At 44.7% G+C, this 13,901-nt stretch overlaps 1 protein-coding gene across 1 annotated transcript in view; it reads right to left on the bottom strand.

Annotated features, from left to right (window-relative positions):
• The window catches only part of TMEM117 (transmembrane protein 117), a 346,737-nt gene that overhangs the window by 15,760 nt on the left and 317,076 nt on the right, over nucleotides 1-13,901 (bottom strand). The window lies entirely within an intron of this gene.

The raw sequence follows: 13,901 nt of genomic DNA, 5'->3' as shown, positions 1-13,901 counted from the left end.
GTCTAGGTATACTTGGTCCTGTCTCAGCACAGAGGACAGGACTAGACGACCTCTCAAAGTCCCTTCCAGCCCTATATTTCTGTGATTCTGTGCTTTTCTTTTATAGCCACCTGCTAGTGAATATTTCTATCTTAATCTTGAGTGAGCCACATGAATTGGAATATTGTTTAATTAGAATATGTGATTTGATTATGACTTTAAATGCATATAATTATGCACTTAAATATTCACTTCAAAATGGTAATGATGAACCTATAGCATCTACTAATAGTACAAAATTAACCTAAGCGTATGTATGCCTATTCCTGTATTTTAAAAAAGGAAATTAGGTTCATGATACACTTAATTATAAAAACTTAATCAGAAACTGATTCTTTTCATCTGCAGTAATAGTCTTAGCTCCTGTGATTAACTTGGCAAACAATTTATACATAACAAATCTGGCAAGAAGGGGCCTGTTCCTGAAAGTGCTATGCATGCAGAACTCCAACAGAAGTTTTTGTGTTACTTCTCACGAACATAGCACTGTGGAACACACTATAATAATGTCTATCCCAGTTTTTTTTAAGTGAATCCATGACCTAAAGTGAGCCTCAGTATCAGGATAAAAAAATAAAATAAAAATCCACCAGTTTTTAACATGCATATTGACCCACTAACCTTAAATTTAAAAAGTCACTCACATTATTCAAATTAGCAATAACATGTGCAAGGCAAAAGAAGCCTTAAATGACCTTAGCAATAATGGGGATCTTAAAATACTAATTTCCCAAACTAGGATAGAAGTTGCATTTAAAGCTTTGTTTGTATTACAAGGAAATTCGTTTTAGTTGTGTTAATCATGTATTGCTGCTTAGGCAGTTTATTAGAGCACTATAAATCATATGTAAATCATATATAAATGTCCTCACCAGTGTTTCATGTATTAATTTGGCAAAGATGTTGCCTTGATAATACAAGCGACAAGTGTTGGACCTGTTGACCAATGTATGCTGGGCTAATTATTTATCAATCATATTATTAATATATATCATTGACATCACATATATTAATATGCATGAAACACATAATATCAATATAATATTATATTGTATACATTTCCAGCAGTTACATGTCCTAAATTGGCCTGTCTTTTTATAATCCTATTTACTTATGCTAAGTATCTGGTAACACTTTACAAAACTGAAGTCAGCTTTGGCATTAGAAACTTGTTAAAGGCAAAATACATTAATGTTCTGCTCTGGTACAAGCTGGGGAGGTACCTTCATGGACCAGTACCTGGAATGTTAGTACCCAAAACAAAAATAAGGAAAGGTCCAGAACAACACGTTAAGGAACTGGGATGAACTGGTGTGTTGGATTTTAATAACGTGTAAAGGGTTTTGTAACTTGTAAAATTATCCAATAAATACGAACAGCTGAAATGTATAAATTTGGGAGCACACCTTCTCGGTGAGATTAATTTAAATACGCTGCATGAGAAGCTTCCCGGAAACTGGTATTGTATTAAGCCTTTCTTCCTGTACTATATTATCATTGACTTTTAGCAATAAACCTGATTGATATTGGTTATTTTGTCTCTTGAATATATTTCATAACAAACCAAAGTGTGCTCAAGCAATTGATGTGCAATTTATCAACAGTCCTCAACACAATCTGTCCCAGTGAGTTCAAATACTTCCTCCTATTTACTTGTTTGCAGTGTTGTTATAGTCATGTTGGTCCCAGGATATGACAGAGACTAGGGTTACCATTCGTCCGGATTCCCCCGGACATGTCCGGCTTTTTGAGCTAAAAATAGCGTCCGGGGGGAATTTGTAAATGTCCGGACTTCCCCCCCGCCCCCATGCAGAGCAAGCGCGGCTAACAGGGCAGCCGGCCGGATGGTGCCACTTACATGGGGCTCCGACAGCCAGAGAGAGCCCTTCCTCCTCTCCCCTGCAGCAGAGATCACTCCCTCCCTCCCTCCCTGCATTCGCAGATCGCCTCCGGCAGTCTGGAGCTCCTCCCCCGCTCCTCCTCCACTGCTGCCCAGCGTGCCGGGACGAACGGCTCAGGCTGTTCCTGAGCAAGTTCACAGAGACATTAGGCGAAGGCCAACAACAAGGGGGCCAGGGGGTTGGAGACGGGGCAGGGAGGTTTTGGAGGGGGCAGTCAAGAGACGGGGGGGGGGTCCGGGAGTTCGGGGGGGGCTTTCTGGGGGGGTGGATAAGGTTTTGGGCAGTCAGGGTACAGGTAGGGGGTAGGCTCCTGGGGGGCTGTTAGGGTGGGGGGGTCTTAGGAGGGGGCAGTTAGGGGACAAGGAACAGGGAGGCTTAGGTAGGGGGTGGGGTTCTGGAGGGCAGTTCTGAGCAGGAGTCCCAGGAGGGGGCAGTCAGGGGACAAGGAGCGGGGGGGGGGGGTTGGGAGTTCTGGGGGCGGGGCTGTCAGGGGGCAGGAGTGGGGAGAGGGATCGGAGCAGTCAGGGGACAGGGAGCAGAGGGGTTTAGATGGGTCGGGAGTTCTGGGGGGGGCTGTCAGGGGGTTGGGAGTGGTTGGATGGGGCGTGGGAGTCCCAGGGGTCTGTCTGGGGGTGGGGCTGTGGATAAGGGTTGGGGCAGTCAGGGTACAGGTAGGGGGTAGGGTTCTAGGGGGCCAGTTAGGATGGAGGGAGGGTCTCAGGAAGGGGCAGTCAGGGGACAAGAGGCAGGGAGTCTTAGGTAGGGGGTGGAGTCCTGCGGGGCAGTTAGGGGCAGGGGTCCCAGGAGGGGGAAGTCAGGGGACAAGGAGCGGGAGGAGGGTTGGGGGTTCTGAGGGGGGCGGGAAGTGGGAGGGGCAGGGGCGGGGCTAGGGCAGGATGGGGGCGGGGCTCCTCCCGTCCTCTTTTTTGCTTGCTGAAATATGGTAACCCTAACAGAGACAAGATGGGTGAGGTAATATCTTTTACTGGACCAACCTCTGTTGATGGAAGGCACAAGCTTTCGAGCTACACAGAGCTCTTCTTCAGGTCTGGGGAAGGAAGCAGAGTGTCTGAGATAAATACAAATTGGGAGAGACTGTCAAGAGAAGGGGTAGCACATATTCGAGGCAGCCACTTGAAATGAAGTGGGCAATTGGGGTTAGATTGTCATGCATAAAGGTTTTGAAGTGGGCAATTAATAGATGGCAGGCAATGTGTTGTGTGACAAATTGTTGTAATGAGCCAGTCTCCCTGTTAAGTCCATGGTTTTTGGTGGCTAGTAGAGTGAAGAATTTAAGTGTCTAGGCTCAGGTTTTGAAGGTGTTGTGCAGGTTTCCCTTGAGGATAAGTATTGAAAGATCAGATATGGAGTGATCATTTTGTGAAAAGTGTTTACCCACAGGTGATATGGTGTTTTTGACTTTAATCATTTTTCTGTGTGAGTTCATTTGAGAGCACGGTGATTGTCTCATTTCACCTATATAGTTGTTATTGGGGCATTTGATGCACCAGATGAGGTACACCACGTGTTGTGATAAGCATGTATAGGACCTATGAATCTTGAAAGGCATATTGTGTCTAGCAGCGGAGATATGTGTGTAGGTTTTGCATCTGTTGTTCTAGAGGGGGCTGGTACCACTTTCAGGCTAGGTCTACACTACAGGGGGGGGGTCGACCTAAGATACGCAACTTCAGCTACGTGAATAGCGTAGCTGAAGTTGCGTATTTTAGGTCGACTTACCTGGCTGTGAGGATGGCGGCGAGTCGACCGCTGCTGCGCCGCCGTTGACTCCGCTTCCGCCTCTTGCCGCGGTGGATTTCCGGAGTCGACGGCAGAGCGATCAGGGATCGATTTTATCACGTCTTCACTAGACGCGATAAGTCGATCCCCAATAGATCGATTGCTACCTGCCGATCCGGCGGGTAGTGAAGACGTGCCCTCAGTTTAGAGTGTCCTGGTCTATGATGAGCTTGCTTCTGATGATGAGCTTGGCAAAGTAGAGGGGTTATTTGAAGGCCAGAAGAGGAGGTTCAGGAAAGATTTCTTTCAGATTTTGGTCCCCATCAAATATGGGTTGTAATTGTTTGATGGACCTATTTACTTATTTCATGTGGCAGACAAAATGGTGTATGCAATGTGGAGGTTCTTATTGATTATTTGTATATTATGGTAGTGACTGGAGATCCCAATCCAACTGGTGCTCTACTCTGTGAGGTACTGCATTTGGAGGAATTTTCCTACTTAGTTACATATATCCACCTCTGGCAATTTGAACTAGGGTATAATGGCATGTCCCTTTATGGCTAGAACCTGAAAACTCTAGGACTGCTGGTAGACTCAGTATAATTGCTGCCTGAGTGGTTACATTGTGAGATGCAGAATGCTGAAGCTCTGCTGATAAAATAGGATTGGATCTGTTCCCATGTATGCACCTGGACTTATGTCACACAAGATGGTACAACAGGTATCTGAACAACTAAAAATAAAATAAAGGAATCTGAAAACTAATAGCGTACAGGATGTTTGCTTCACATGGACATTCTCCCTGTGTATTCATCCAACTTGAATAATCATTTCAATTTTCTCCAGTCTTCTAAGACAGGAAATTTAATAACCAGATGAGGCAATGAAAAAGAAAAACATTATCAACAGCAAGTCATCTTTGAAAAATAAACCAGCTTTACTTCACTAATTTAATCATTACGAATTATTGTGGGGTACCGTGTAGAATCATAGGGTTAGAAGGGACCACAAGGGTCATCTAGTCTAACCTCCTCCAAGATGCAGGATTTGTTGTGTCAAAACCATCCAAGAAAGATGGCTATCCAGCTTGATCCAGTAATGATTTGCACAACGTCTGCTTCCTCGCTGTATCTCGGATTTTGCATGTTGAAGTCTCACTTTGGTGCTCTCTATTGGTTTCTTGTTGTGTTCCTGATAGGCTGTGTTCTTAATGTTGATGAGAGGTAATAGTTCCGCTTCGTTTTCTTCAAACCAGTCATTTTCTGATGGTCTCTTTCCCCCAAATGGGGACTGGGACTGATACTGCAACCATATGTGGTATCTTTGGGGACTAGTGCATTAATGTATCATTGTGGGCTAGGGATTATATTCTGCTTCATGGGGAAAGATTATTGCAGCCCCTCCAGGAATGAAAAACAGTCCCTGTAAACAGCTCCAGAGAAGTGCCCCGCCCCCGGGTGGCTTGCATATAATGGTTCAGGGTTTCAGGAAATGCAGACAAAAAAAGAAAGAACTTGGGGTATAAAGGGTCATCTTGAAGTAACACAGGGGCCTTCCTTTTGATTCAGCAAATGGACATGTCCAACGAGGGACCCAGTCCTGCTGAAAGGTTGGGAAGGACTTTGATCTGCCAGACTCCCCCATGGGGAAGATGGGTGACTGTTGGTATGTTCAGTATGCATTTATACGTTTTTATTATTTTATGTGTTCTCTGTATGCTTTTGTCCCTAAATAAATGTGCTGTGCTTTAAGAGAACTGTTTGGTTACTGGTAACTGACACTGATCCTAGCCCTTGGGGAGGAAAGTAAAGTGCAGGGGCTGGACTTTAGTCAGACCTGCTGTGATAAACACAGTGAAATGAAAGGGGGTTGCAAGCCTAAATCCCTGGTGAAGAGGGAGAGAAATGTGGGTCCCTGCCCAGAGAGAGGTGAAGAGACCTAAGAGGGGATTCCTTGAGTAGGTCAGGAGAGGGTCAAAGGTGCAGGTACCCTGAAACCAACAGGAACCATCCAGAGACAAGGTAGGTGAGATAATATCGTTTATTAGACCAACCCACCTTGTTTCTCTAATATCCTAGGACCTAGGCAGATACAACAACACCGCATTAGGAGCATCCTAAACAGTCACCAGTGCAGTCCCAGCATGGGTATAATTGTTCTTCATTGGTAATCTAAACACAGTTCAGCTTCTGTAATATTCAGACAACAATTTTTGCAGAAAGACCATGATATCCAACAGAAACTATCCCCATTAATGAGGGGAGGTGATTAGCAGCTCCAAATTACAATCTGCACAAATATAAATTCTTTACTGTTATGTTAGAAATAGATTTCATATCTGACATCATGCCTTCATGTACCTTGTATTTCCACTCCACAGCTTCCAGTCTTCACTCTAGGATATCTGCTCCCACATCAAAGGTTAATCACGGCAGGTGACATATGCTGCGTGCTTTAACTTCTCAACTGATAATAATGTAGATTTTACTTGATCAGTCTTAGTGTTTGCTATAGTGGTGCCCATGCTTTGCAATATCTAGGGTCTCATTAACAACTGCCCCCTGAATGCCATAACTAGATTGCAGTCATATACATTTGTGTAATTTTAAAAATAAATGCACAGAGCCATACTCGTAGCTCATATTAGTATCTCTCATAATGCATGACTAAAAATGGTTTCTTCTTTGAATTCAACAGCAACCAAGTCCTGCTGTTGATCCATTTTGATTTCACCCTGCAGTTAAAGGGAGAGGGCAGCCACACGTGCATTTAAAACCCTGGGGATTCACACTGGTCCCTCAGCCACCAAAGTGGGCACCTCTGATTTACAGTTTCCAAAGGCTGCCTCATTAAACTGACACGCTTCAGTGCTGAGAGCACCAGGAAAGGAGCACATGCTGTAAAAAGGAGATCAAGCTTGAGGACAAAACTATTTTGATTTCCTCTGACTGGCATCTAATTTCCCAAGCCAAATAAAGGTACATCCCCCGGTCCTCAGATCTTCAAAGGAAGATCTAGAATGGAATGGAACAATGGAAATACTGTAGTTAAGACTGACAAGGCATTTCCACCTTAAATTCCTATTTCAGTCCAAAAATTAATTTCTATTGTTTAGTTTCAGCCTAGAACAACTGTTACTTAATTTCAGGAAAATCTGTTTGGTGTAATGCAGTGTGAGGGGGGAAAGTATTGTTCAGATACTGAGAAATTTTCAGATTTTTCGTACTTGGATACCTCTTAAATAGCTTATTTTTCAATCTCAGCATATGATGTAAACACACACACACACACACACACACACACACACACACACACACACACACACACTACAATCCTATTTATCTGAATGGCCTAGAGGACATCCAAAACTTTTGTGGACATCCAAAACTTTTGGATAACTGGGCATTTGGGTAAACTGAAATGCTATTAACTAACATAGGACTACATGTGGGGGAAACTATGGATTTGGATAAATAGGATTTTTGGATAAAGGGAATTCAGATAACTGGAATTATACTGTATGTATATTCTTAATAAAAAGTAATGGCTTTGCCTTGCTTGAAGAAATCTGGTTCTGAAATAAGAAACTGAAAGCTGGAAGCTAGTCAGCTGGGCATGCATGCTATGTTATTTATTTCCCCTAACCTCAGTGAGATGTTGCAGGATTCAATGCTCCTAATGGTGGCAGCTGTGAACAGCTGAAATACAAAAAAAGGGTTTTAATCCCACACTCAAACTTAAAAGAGAAGTTACAGATGATGAATATTATACACTTTTACAGTGCACCATTTGACATGGAGAACTGAGGCACAACTCAATCTCTTCCAGTTCGTTGCATCCTATCCTTTGCCAACAAGATATCTGTTTAGATAATGAGCTCTTTGGGGAAGGGGCCTAGTTTTCTTAAGCCTTGACCCTGTAAACAATTATACACATGCTTTACTTTATGCATGTGAGTACTTCCACTGGCTGCAGTGGAATTACATGCATGCTTAAAGTTAACTATACACATAAGCAGGGCCGGCTCCAGGGTTTTGGCCGCCCCAAGCAGCCAAAAAAATAAATAAAATAAAATTAAAAAAAGCCGCGATCGCCATCGCAATCTGCGGCGGCAATTCAGCAGGAGGTCTTTTGCTCCGAGCCGGAGTGAGGGACCGTCCGCCGAATTGCCGCCGAATAGCTGGACGTGCCGCCCCTCTCCGGAGTGGCCGCCCCAAACACCTGCTTGACAAGTTGGTGCCTGGAGCCGGCCCTGCACATAAGTGTTTGTAGGATGGAACCTTCCTGTTTGTAAAGCACCTAGCATCATTTTGGCACTATTCAATACAAAACAGTGGATGCTGGTTCTCAGCAACCCCAATATTAACAACTTTCAGTTCATAGCAACATTTTGCTAGGAACCAATCCTGTCCCATTGACTATATGCCACTTATTCAGAACTTTTTTGAAAGAAAGACCCCGCTGCAGGCAGGAAGAGCTGGGGCATGCCTTCTCCGATTGCTGCCCCACAAACTGGCCTACAGGCAGGGACCCACTGCCAGCACAGGCAGTAAGGGACTGGGGCGCCCACATACCCTCCAATGGGAGAGGCTCTGCTGGAGGGGAGTGTGACCCAAGTACCACTTGATGCCAAATGCTAAGTGCAGTATGTTAAGCAGAGTGGGTCCGGAGGTGAATTTTGCAAGCTGGTGGGTACTGTTACTTTGGGAATAGCAGATCTAACAGTTCTGTGGGCAGTCAGTGGAACAGGGGCTGAGCACGGGGACACTCGGAGGACTCAGGGGTTGGTATGTGTGTATTGCTACCTACACAGAGAGATCGAGGCCTGCGAAGGCCGGGAAGGCAGTGCTTGTGTTGCCAGAGGCTGGTGGATTCAGAGAGCTGACACAGCAGGCAGAGGCAAAACTTCCTCATGCTAAGGGCAAGCGGTAGCGAGGTGCCTCACAACCCTGGGGAGCGTCAGAGGGAGGTTGAGAGGGGAGGCTGTGGGCTGGGCAGCAGCAGGGAGTGGGGCTGCGGCCCAGATGCTGGGGCTTTCCATGGACAGCAGGAGCATGCAGGCTGCATAGTACCTTTCCCTGCAATTTATGGCTGTGCCCTGCCCTGGCATCAGGGGCCCGGGCTAGACATACTCCAGCGCTTCCATCCCTGGCTGCAGCTCCACCAGCCTGCCTTTACCTTATTGGCAACCTTTGGATAATAGCAACGTTTTGGTGGGAACCCAGACATTGCTAATAAATGAAATGTGATGGCGGGATCTGCCCCCTTAAGGGTAGGGGTGTATAGGGGTCAGCCCAACCATGTCACATGGCGTGGCCCTTTAAGACGCGGAAAGGTCTGACATATAGAAAGACCAAGGAGATTTGGTAGAGAGCGATAAGTGGTGTTTGGGAGAAACTCTTGGCACTGGTTCTGAAGGGCCCGGGATCAGGAGCCTTGCAGAGTGGGCAAGGTAAGGCTCCCCTCTCACCCAACCAATTGGGGTTGAGCTCTAGGGGGGGACCAGCATATATGGTGCCTCCTTCTCAAAGCAGGGCAGACAGCAGGAAGTGGAAGGACTGAATGGGAAAAGGGCTAGCTGGAGAAGAAGCTGCCTGAGGCTCTGCAGCTGGCCTAAAGTACAACTCCAGCTCCCAGGAGGAGAGGCAGGGGGCTCCTGTCTTAAGGAGAGAGACAGAGCAATGTCTGCAATACACCCCAACTGTGAGAGGAGGACTGGGACCTCCTGACCACAGGGAGGAAATCAACTGGGACTCTTACATGGACCCACAGAGGGCACAAACTTGAGCAGCTAAATAAGTGAGTTATCCTCTGTAGAATGAGTGAATAAACCAGGTCCTGCAAAGGAGGTATATGTTTGAACTGTGAATACACCAGACCCCGCAAAAGTGCAGTTGAACTAATCTAGTCTGGGTAATTGACCAAAAGGACCCAAGCAGTGTTGAGCACAATGAGCTGAGTTCCCAATAATGTGGAATCTGTGATAATAACATTAATAGATGTTAAGGCCAAGAAGGGACTATTATGATCATCTAGTCTGACTTCCTGGATAACTCAGGCCATAGAACCTTCCTCGGTAATTTCTGCATCTAGCCTAGAACTGCGGTGTGAGCTATAACATACCTCTTTTAAAAGACCTCCAGTCTTGATTTAAAGACTTCAAGAGACAGAGAATCCACCATGGCCCCAGCTAAATTGTTTCAATTATTAATTAACCTCTTAAAAATTGTGCTTTATTTCAAGTCTGAATTTGTCCAACTTCAGCATCCAACCATTGGATCTCCTGCCTTCTACTGTCAGAAATCTCTTTCCCATTACTTGTAGCCTGTGATTAAGTCACCTTTCTTCAATAGGCACAGCACCCAGGGTCCTTGCCTTCTCCCTAGCCCTTTCCATAAGGCTTTTTCCACAAGCCTGCTCAGACACCTTCCCAGGCTGGCTTTGATATCTATGGTGGAAGTCCCACTGCTGGTCTTGCCCAGTTACCTCCTCACTTTAGTTGAAATGATGACAATGACCTCATAGCAACTCCTCTTTTGAAGGTAGCAGTGCTTATATGTCTTCCCCTTTCCCAGCATTCCTTGCTGGATGTGGGCCTGTCCTTAAAGGCACAGCACACCCCATTACAAAATCCATAAAGATTCACTCTTAGAATCATAAAATCATAGAAGATATGGGTTGGAAGAGACCTCAGGAGGTTATCTAGTCCAACCCCCTGCTCAAAGCAGGACCAACCCCAAATAAATCATCCCAGCCAGTGCTTTGTCAAGCCAGGCCTTAAAAACCTCTAAGGCTGGAGATTCCACCAATTCCCTAGGTAACCCATTCCAGTGCTTCACCACCCTCCTAGTGAAATAGTTTTTCCTAATATCCAACCTAGACCTCCCGCACTGCAACTTGAGACCATTGCTCCTTGTTCTGTCATCTGCCACCACTGAGAAACAGCCGAGCTCCATCCTCTTTGGAACCCCCCTTCAGGTAGTTGAAGGCTGTTATCAAATCTCCCCTCACTCTTCTCTTCTGCAGACTAAATAACCCCAGTCCCTCAGTCTCTCCTTGTAAGTCATGTGCCCCAGCCCCCTAATCATTTTCATTGCCCTCCGCTGGACTCTCTCCAATTTGTCCACATCCTTTCTGTAGTGGGGGGCCCAAAACTGGACACAATAACTCCAGATGTGGCCTCACCAGTGCCGAATAGAGGGGAATAATCACTTCCCTCGATCTGCTGGCAATGCTCCTACTAATGCAGCCCACTATGCCGTTAGCCTTCTTGGCAACAAGGGCACACTGTTGACTCATATCCAGCTTCTCATCCACTGTAACCCTTAGGTCCTTTTCTGCAGAACTGCTGCATAGCCACTTGTCCTTGTTGAAACTCATCAGATTTCTTTTAGCCCAATCCTCCAATTTGTCTAGGTCACTCTGGACCTGATCCCTACCCTCCAGAGTATCTACCTCTCCCCCCAACTTAGTGTCATCCGCAAACTTGCTGAGGGTGCAATCCATCCCATCATCCAGATCATTAATGAAGATGTTGAACAAAACTGGCCCCAGGACAGAGCCCTGGGCACTCTGCTTGATACCAGCTGCCAAATAGACATGGAGCCATTGATCACTAACTGTTGAGCCCGACAATCTAGCCAGCTTTCTATCCACCTTATAGTCCATTCATCGAATCCATACTTTTTTAACTTGCTGGCAAGAATACTGCGGGAGACTGTATCAAAAGCTTTGCTAAAGTCAAGATATATCACATCCACTGCTTTCCCCATATCCACAGAGCCAGTCATCTCATAATAGAAGGCAATAAGGTTGGTCAGGCATGACTTGCCCTTGGTGAATCCATGTTGACTGTTCCTGATCAACTTCCTCTCCTCCAAGTGCTTCAAAATGGATTCCTTGAGGACCTGCTCCATGATTTTTTCAGGGACTGAGGTGAGGCTGACCGGTCTGTAGTTCCCCGGATTCTCCTTCTTCCCTTTTTTAAAGATGGGCACTATATTTGCCTTTTCCCAATCATCTGGGACCTCCCCCGATCACCATGAGTTTTCAAAGATAATCACCAATGGCTCTGCAATCACATCAGCCAACTCCCTCAGCACCCTCGGATGCATTAGATACGGACTCATGGACTTGTGCATGTCCAGCTTTTCTAAATAGTCCTTAACCTGTTCTTTCACCACTGAGGGCTGCTCACCTCCTCCCCATACTGTGCTGCCCAGTGCAGCAGTCTGGGAGCTGACCTTGTCTGTGAAGACCAAGGCAAAAAAAGCACTGAGTACTTCAGCTTTTTCCATATCATCTGTAACTAGGTTGCCTCCCCGATTCAGTAAGGGTCCCACACATTCCCTGACCTTCTTCTCGTTGCTAACATACCTGTAGAAACCCTTCTTGTTACCCTTCACATCCCTTGCTAGCTGCAACTCCAATTGTACTTTGGCCTTCCTGATTACACCCCTGCATGCTCGAGCAATATTTTTATACTCCTACCTAATCATCTGTCTAAGTTTCCACTTTTTGTAAACTTCCTTTTTGTGTTTAAGTTCACTGAAGATTTCTATGTTAAGCCAAGCTGGTCGCCTGCCACCTTTGCTATTCTTTCTGCACCTTGGGATGGTTTGCTCCTGTGCCCTCAATAAGGCTTCTTTAAAATACAGCCGGCTCTCCTGGACTCCTTTCCCCCTCATATTAGCCTCCCAGGGGATCCTGCCCATCAGTTCCCTGAGGGAGTCAAAGTCTGCTTTTCTGAAATCCAGGGTCCATCTATCATCCACTCCCATCTAATTAGGTAAGTGGAATGGACATATTCACACAGGCCCAAACCAAACCATGGAACCCAATACCACTGAACTTTGCATCCACATTTGAATTTTTGGCTGAGAGCCATCTATGCACGTATGCACGAATCCGTAAAACAGTGTTTGTGTGTCATGTTTAGGAGTGAAGAACTTTCACTGATGATATGCAATATGTGTATTTACAGGTTTCCTGAGATGGCAGCCTGCTGTGAGGGGATGTAATGTATTTGAACGTATTTTTAGAACTAACAGAAACATATCTTGTACCATGATGAAATAACATGAAATCAATAAGGAACACTAGAAAAAAAGAGAAAAAAATAGATAGAGCTTAATGGCTTTGGGAATTTTGTAACACCAAAAAAGACCCAAATATCTGACTCTAGTTGCTAATGTGAAGGATAAAATAATTAAATACATTGTTATGAACTAGTATGCCCCCTGTACAATGATAATATAAAAACTGGAGTGTTTCAGGGCTTTCAAAAAGTATTCATGCTATCTGTCCCCATTTTAGAAGATTAGTCTCTATTTTGAGCTGTATAGTTGTCATTTTGCCTCTTCTCCCTCTTAAAACCTTTCTGTGTCCAGTTTATTTCAAACAAGCGGTGGACCAGCTTTGAGAACCACTGCTCTAAGTGATCTTGAAAAAATTGTGCCACTATAAATGGAAAGAACTCCCACAAGGACAGATGCACTTCAGAGATTTGCCTGATCAAAAAACAGAACTCAAAAATATGTCTTGTTTTGAGCTCAACCTGGAACAAGACAGAAGGTGTAGGTTTGGACTGGGGGTCTGAATCTAAAACCTCACTTCTAACTTCTGCTTTTGGCTCATCTCTAAGTAAAAGTACCTGTGCAGTTGCATGCAAGTTTTGTCCAATGTACAACTGCTGTGATTAGGGTTGTGAGATTGTAATGTGCATTTGCCACTGAAAAAGAAAACAGGATTATGTGCTGCATTTGACCGATATGAGGAGAATTCATAGAGTTTAAAAATGACAGAGAATAAGACTTATAAAGAGACAGGATAAATATAGAATGAGTGATGGAATTTTGCCTTCCTTCATAAATTAAGAAAAGGGACTATGCAGAACGCACAGTGTAAATTTAGATTTTCCCCCCTGTTTTAAAAAAGTCATGTGTGTACTCCTTCCAGAACTGTTATTTATCCTCAAAATTGTGTTATTTATAAAAAGATTATGTTGTAATGTAAAGAAATCTAAAATAGGTAGTGATGGAAAAACAAGAGCATTTGCTTTTTGAAAAAACTGGCTAGAAGTGCTTTGGTTTTATGGAAAATAGTAATATAGAATAAGTTTTGTTTTCTCAGTTCCCTCTATTCATTTTTAACTCCAACTGAAATAATAATTTCCTTGTGCTCTTTAAGTAGCTTTTCCTGTGCTTCTAGGACTAGCAG

This window comes from Emys orbicularis, chromosome 1 (assembly GCF_028017835.1).
Source record: "Emys orbicularis isolate rEmyOrb1 chromosome 1, rEmyOrb1.hap1, whole genome shotgun sequence".
NCBI lineage: Eukaryota > Metazoa > Chordata > Testudines > Emydidae > Emys > Emys orbicularis.
This window is presented reverse-complemented; position numbering and strand designations above follow the sequence as displayed.